Source organism: Oncorhynchus keta, chromosome 24, assembly GCF_023373465.1.
Source record: "Oncorhynchus keta strain PuntledgeMale-10-30-2019 chromosome 24, Oket_V2, whole genome shotgun sequence".
Lineage (NCBI taxonomy): Eukaryota > Metazoa > Chordata > Actinopteri > Salmoniformes > Salmonidae > Oncorhynchus > Oncorhynchus keta.
In genome coordinates, this window is record NC_068444.1 from 41,192,601 (window position 1) to 41,200,524 (window position 7,924).

The window sequence follows — 7,924 nt, forward strand, 5'->3', positions numbered from 1 at the left end:
TGCTAAGATTAGACAAATCAACCGTTGTACTATAATGGAATGTAATGAAAAAGTTATACAACCTGCGGAGCGGGTGTGCGATGCGACCGCTCGCTCCAACCCGGAAGTAGGCCCTAGCTACAGAGTTCTTAGCCCATTGTGGGCACAACCTACCAACCCGGGCCCAACGGTTCCACTCCTGGGCCTATGATGGCTAAGACCTCAAATAGCCAAGTTGGTTAGATTAACTAGAAGTTGGCTTACCACTGGGGACAAGCCATCAGCAATAGATCAACTGGTAATGGACATATGTATCCGGACCTTCCTTACTGACGCAAAGTGCCTGGTCACTTTATTAGAAAATCACCAGGTTAGAGCCCAGTAGTGCTGAATTCAAGGCAGAACCAACGCATGGTACAAAGCGAGATGGCTATTTGAACCCGGCTTCAAGACAGCCTCCTGTTACTGAACCCAGGTCACCCTCGAGGCGGCGACCGTAGTTAGCGTGGACCAGAGAAGGTGTTACACTTGTGGCCAAGAGGGACACCTGGCCTGGAGCTGCCCGGGAAACGAGAAGTCCATGCAAGACCACCAGAACCTTATGGAAATGGTGTAGGATACCCAGCTAGCTCATAACGCTCACAGAACCATATTGGGTGGGAATTTCAGTATTTCAGCATAATATTCCCTACAGGTTTTCTCATGGTTCTATTAAAAATAATGTTCACAAAATGTTCTGAGAACATTAAGAAACAATGTTCTGCTGTGGGATTTTCAGTACTTCAACATGTTTTCCACAGGTTCAATTTAAAGTCATGTTCACAGAACATTAAGAAAATGTTCCATAAAAACAAGAAAACATTAACGTTCATTCCATTTTCACTGTCAAAAAAACTCTCTCTATCCTCTATCTTCTGTTTCCAGGTGTGTTGGCTGCGCCCGCTAATTGGCCACACCTGATCTTATTGAGTGCTTGTTTCCTTTTAAATGGGGTATGTTTGAATGAACAAAAATTTGTGTGAGACCTTGTATGAGCAAAAAAAAAAACATGGCATGCTAGCTCCATCCTGGTGGCACAGTGGACTGATTCCATGGAGGACAGACGATCATAGGTTGAAATCTCACTGATGCTGTGCCACAATAAAAAATACATCTGCGATGTCACAAAGTATTTATACAGAAATCGAGCATAAAACCCCAAAAAAGCAAGCAATCTCAGAAGATGTGTGTCAATCTTCCCCATTCTCCTTTCCTCAGCCCTGGTGGAGGGAAGGCATGTGTAGCCCTACCCTCATCCTGGTTCCTACCGGTCCCATGCCCGGGTAGAGACGCTTACATACAATTGAAGTCGAAAGTGTACATACACCTTAGCCAAATACATTTAAACTCAGTTTTTCATCATTCCAGACATTTAATCCTTCTAAAATCCCATTTTATATGGGATTGAGGTCAGGGCTTTGTGATGGCCACTCCATAACCTTGACTTTGTTGTTCTTAAGGCAGTTTTCCAAAACTTTGGAAGTATGCTTGGTGTCATTGTCCATTTGGAAGAGCCATTTGTGACTAAGCTTTAACTTCCTGACTGATGTCATGAGATGTTGCTTCAATATATCCACATGATAGTTGGCTAGGAAAAACTCACTTGAAATGGCAGGAACCTAGGAAGAAACCTAGAGAGGAACCAGGCTCTGAGGGGTGGCCAGTCCTGTTCCGGTGGTGATTATAAGAGTACATGGCCATTTAGGCTAGATTGTTCTTCAAGATATTGAAATGTTCATATTATGACCAGCAGGGTCAAATAATAATCACAGTGGTTGTAGAGGCGGCAACAGGTATATTGCACCTCAGGAGTAAATGTCAATTGGCTTTTCATAGCCGAGCATTCAGAGGTCAAGACAGCAGTTGCGGTAGAGACAGAGATGAATGTTTACATGATTAATGCCTAAGAAAATGAATTTCCATGTGGCCTGTCTGTGATTGGTGTCCAAAACATGTAACCCAAACTAAGCTAGCAGTGTTATTAAAAGTCTTATTGAAACATGTTGTTGAATGTTATTTAATTACCTTCGAATAACCTATCATTTCCATCCTCAAGAAGTGAATAAAACCTCACAAGAAAACTCTCAGGGAACCATAATAAAATTTTTGCAGAAACCTCCCTGCAACCTAAAAATGTACTTTCCCAGAACAGACAAAATATTGACTTCCGTTCTCAGAACATTTAAATAACTTTTAAATAACAGTTTTACCGGTCAGGAAACGTATGACTTTATTCCCAGAATCAATGGGAAATCAAAAACTTACATTCCCACAACTTCCAAGGAAACAAATGTGCTAGTTGGGTAAATATAAGGATGGAATATCATCCATGTGGAAGAAAAGAGGACAAGTTTTCTTAGCTTATACCAGGGTTAAGCACGACATAAGACCAACCCCACCCCTCCCAGGCCAGAGGGAAGGGATGGCTTAGAAATAATTGCCTGCTTTCATAATCTCCAAAATATGTCTGTCTCACTCAATGACATTCAGAGGTTCTTATCAACCGCTGTCATGTCCAGATGGTGCTTGAATGAACCTGACCGTTTTTACTTATTGAGTCGTGGACAGAGTTACTATCATTGCAATTTTGACATCGATGACCACACGTGTGACACACACTATAAGACACACATGTACAAGTACCCACATGCGTGAGCGAGAACACACACACACAGTGGTCATCGAGCACATTTGAGTCTCATGCAGGTTTTCAGTAAGCCAGTTAGAATTAGCATAAGTAGTAAATAATCAAACAGGAGGAGTGATTGTTACTGTTTGCTTCATTTAAAGCACACAGAACGATTCCTTTTAGTGGGACGTTTTGAAACAGGAGCAAAGTATTTGAGTGTGTGGTAGTCATGGTATTTTAGGGATTATATCTCCCATGAGGAAAAACATTTACTGCTCTCAGTAGGCGGACATTTTCCAACAAACAAATTCCCTCATAGTTGTACTTCTCAGAGAAGCAGTTAACAGTATGAATCAAATGATTTCCCTCAAAGTCCTCTCTGAGCCCCACTGTGTTGGCGATGGATTTATGGCCTGGCACCATCCATGACGCTTCCTCCCACTTCTCATCACTTTTATGGGCATGTCAGCTGATTTTGAACATGACAGAAATCTGTTGGATTGGAGCGAGCATATGACGACACATGTTGTGTCCATGACTTTAATAAGTCTCTGTAGCATTACCTCAGCTCTCAACACATACTGTAGGTTTAGCCTGGATCCCCAGTTCCCTTGTTCCCCCGCGTTTCAGAAAGGTGCCAGTCTATTTACTCCAAGGCTGACTTTGTGCCAGTCTATTGGTTGGGGTCCAAGGTTAGCTAACCTCAAGAGTGGTATCTCCAGAAACCACAAACACAACTAAACACCAGTTCAGTCCGCTGACATTGCACAACAATCTTGTGACTCCAGTTCAACGAGGTCAACTGTGATCTTTTTTTAAGCATTTATTCCACCATAACAATAATGCCGTAAAAAACGGTTGTCCACTTTTATGTCCGGTAACATAGACAAGCTGGTGCCTTTGTTTACTTCATCCTTCAATGAGAGGGGGGTCAATATATTCACCAGTCCTCTCTTTCTCTCAACATAGTATTATTTTATTTCAATCACACACTAAACACTTCTCTGATTGTGTACCATGTGGAAGCTGTTTTAATGCTGTTAGTTATTCTGATTAGACTCGTTCTTGACCCCACTTCGAGGAACACGAGGCAATCAGTAAAACTGCAGTGGAAATTGCTTCCTAGCCGTGTGGCCCAGGAGAGACTGGGCTCCAGATATCTTCAGGATCTGCTGGACTTAGGAGAGTTTAAGATCAGGATCAATTCAGCTCTCCAGCTCCTTATCAGATGACAGACAGCCTCTGGAATTGTATAAGTAATTCACTTAAGTCTTGTTCCAAGCCCTGCTGTAATGTCAACGACAGAATGGGGCAGTTGAGGAGTTGTACCACACGGTTTTTCCAAAATCTCATCTGGGTGAAATTCATAAACTCCTCCCTGTTTTGTTGAGTGAAATGCATCATTCTGATTGGGCCCGTCAGGCCTTACGGTGCCATGAAACGAATATTTGCTTTTCAAAGCTAAGTGTTTCCATGTTCTTTCTGAAAAGCTCAGTGATGTGTATTCAGCTCGTTTCTTTGGGCAACATTCTGCTCGACAGACGATGGTATGATGGATGTATGGGTACACGTTGCCAAGGTCTCCCCTTTCCTCTTTTCTCACATAGGCATTCATGGCGGGGATGAGAGCAGCGCCAGGCAAGTTGAGGGAAGCTGGGCCTGGGTGCGGTGGATTACTACAGTAGTGTTTTGACAGCTACGGCTAATTGTTCATAAAATGGCTCTGTGAGCGAGAGGGCTCCGTGTCATGACTCACAGTCTACCATTTAACTGAGGAGAGGATTTTTCCATTCTGTCAATGAGCAGCCTAATTCTTCACCATCTTTATTGTGAAATCCTCTGCATCTCTCCATCTCTCCCCATCCCCGTCCTCCCATCCTTCCCTTTTTCCCTAAGCCCGCTCCACACTCCATTCTTTCACAGGCGCTCAGAGGGTGTAAGGGAGGCTTCAGATCATCTGGTGTTGTTGCCGTGGCATGTTGCGATTACTCCCCTAGTACGCATATCTGACCCAGAGGAAGGAACAGGGGGCAAACTGACCATTTCATACCTCCACCGAGGAGAGAGAGAGAGAGAGAGAGAGAGAGAGAGAGAGAGAGAGAGAGAGAGAGAGAGAGAGAGAGAGATGATCCTGCAAACAGATGTCTGTGGATCCGTCCCTGGCCGAGAGCATGGCTAATTAACTGTGTAGCAACCCACACAAGGCTACTGTGCGTAGTCTTAGTTCTAGTCTAGAAGGTCAACAGGTTTCTCATATAGAAATGCTAGCCTGTCATTGACTTGTGCAGGAAATAACATAAGCTCATGACACAGCTAGCTTGAATTGTCTCAGATGGAGCAATCTAATGAGATATTTTTTGATAGCTTTGGTATGTTGTCAAGGAGTGCGGTCACATGTGTCTGCGAGCAGAGGATCACTGGTTCGAGCCTGGTATGGGTACAGGGACAGTGGAGGAAAATACAATGTGCTGATAGCAGCACACTTCCCAGCAACCACATTTGGTTCCTTAGAAGTTGTGGGAACGCCCGTTTTTGGTTTCACATTCGTGCTGGGGAAAAAAGCAAAAGGTTTCCTGACCGGTAAAAGCGGAGGTGAAAATGTTGCCTGTTCTGGGAATGTTCATTTTTAGGTTGTTGGGATGTTCAGAGAATGTTTTATTAGGGTTACCTGAAAGTTTTCCTGGGTTTTATTAAAGTTCTGAGAATGGAAATTATAGGTTATTCGAAGTTAATCAAATAACGTTCTGTGAACATTCTCTAAATGTTGTGAATTGTTTTAATTAAATGCTATGGTTATCAGGAGTTTTTTTTGATAACTTCCTTAAATCATTCACTGAATGTTTCAGTAACATTTTTAATAACACCGCTAGCTTAAGTTAACTGTTTTGAACAGATAGTACACATGGGAATTAAAATGCAAACACATTTTTTTATTTATTGTGGCATGTTGCCAAAATAAAAATAAAACACTTTTAAAAAGCACTCATTAAGATCAGGTTTGGCCAATTAGAGAGCGAGGCCAACACACCTGAACACAAGTAACAAGATAGAGAATATAGAGAGTTGTTCGACGCTGAGAACAGAATGTACTGCACATGTTTTGAAATAACATTCTTAGAATGTTCTTTGAACGTTACAAATTTCATGCTATTATGGAAAGTTTTCTTACTGTTTTGAGAACATGACTATAAATAGAACCACCAGGTAACCTGCAGAAAAAGTTATGCTGAAGTACTGAAATTCCCACAGAAGAACATTGTTTCTTACCGTTCTCTCAACATTCTGAGAATATTACTTTAAATAGAATTGTGAAGAAACCTGCAGAAAACATTATAGATGCGGTAAAGATGTCTATGCAGCTCTACCAAAACAATGGAAATGCCATGGAAACGTGTGGGGGAATGATCCCAAAATGTTAACTCTTTGCCCGCAAGCGGAATTAGACTATATTTAGGCTATGTGTATTTCACATTATGTTGAGGTAAAAATCAGGGTATAATGCCTGTATGGATGTCAACCCCAATACATGTTCATGTCATCATCACCAATCAACGGTATTGTCTCGACTTCCACCGTAGTCGGCTCCTCTCCTCTCCGGGCTTTCTAGCCATCGCTGCTCCATTTTCACATGTCCATTTGTTTGTCTTGTTCCATACACACCTGATTTTCATTCCCCAAACAATATACATGTATTTAGTCCTCTGTTCCCCATCATGTCTTTGTGTGTAATTGTTCTTTGTTAAATGGTGTATGTTCATGCGCAATACTTTTATAGTTTATGTTCCGTGTCTTTGGGCACTTATGTTATTTTTGTGCCTATTGTTGAACGGAATAAAAGTGTGCCTGTTTACTCTACTCTGCTCTCCTGCACCTGACTTCGTCCTCCCTCACACAGTCTTAACAGGTATTGCGGTTAAACACAATTTTGACTACCACCACCAATTTCTATATGCTAGCTATGCTAGCTATGCTACCAGCTTATACGAATGGGAGTTAGCATTCAGCAGTCACTTCTTCTAAACCTGAAAAGGAACAACTTCTAATTGTTATGCAGTGAAAACAGCCAAATATATCCATGCTGAAGAGCTGAAATTCCCACGGAAGAACTTTGTTCTTATAATGTTCTCTGAACTATTTGAGAACAGTTTCCAATGTCAAACCAGTTAGAAAACATTCCTAGAACATTACCAAAAATTAAATGAAATGTAACCATGTTTGAACTTTTAGTAAATGTTATTTTAAACTAATGACATACCAAGAAAATGTTTGTTTTGTTCCTTTTTGTTTCTTTTTTTGTTCCACTTAAGATCCTTAAATGTGCTGAGAATGTTCCAAAGCCAAGCATCTATCCTGCACCATTCCCAGGAAGTTATGGGAAGGTTGTATGCAAAATTACAATAGGACAAGCACATTCTCAACAAGCTTTAAGAAACATAGGGTTCTCAGAATGTTATGTGCTCGCTGGTTGACATCCGTTTCACTGGTGCCATGACCCGGATTGGCAGTTTGGGCTCAGCTGCCAGCGTCGCTCGCTGTCTAGCGAGTAGGGGATCGAGCCAGGTATGGGACAGAGACAGTGACAGTGAAGGAAGATGTACTGTTAGCAATACACTGATGTCCGTATCACTCGGAACAACCTTACTGGCTAAAATCTCTTTTAAACCAATGTGAATAATGTAGCCTTTGTAAACGGCAAGGACATTTTCCTTGCCAAATAAATAACATCCTTTGAGGGACAGGTCTTTCAAGACAAATGTCTATTTTGCCTGCAGTACAATTCTTTATTATACACTTGATCACATTTCACAGTTTGGTCAAAGCAGAGTAGTTTTAGAAATATATTATTCCAATCTAACCTGATTTTGTTTTGTCAACTCTGATAACGTGATTGAATACAGACGAAAGCAGCAAAATGGAAATGTGACTTTTTACATTTCCATTCTTCCATAAAATGTTTTGCCATTTTCTCCAGCCTACATAAACCTTGTAACAAAAGGTTTAACAAACTCCTGCTGTACTGTATCAATGCCAAGAGTGGTAAAACACTTGTTGTGCACGATCCCACAATAAATCGAGCCCATCGACACACCCTGCTGAGCCAAACCATCCTGAACCATACCAGTGCGTGATTCCAGTTGCTCATGTCACGGTTAGAAACTCCAAAGACCCACCCAGGAGCAAACCAACTTTCACCCCATCCTAATGAACACAGGTCGTCATTACTGCCTGGGTACCCAGACAGAGATACAGAGAAGTTGGACAACTATACAACACTTA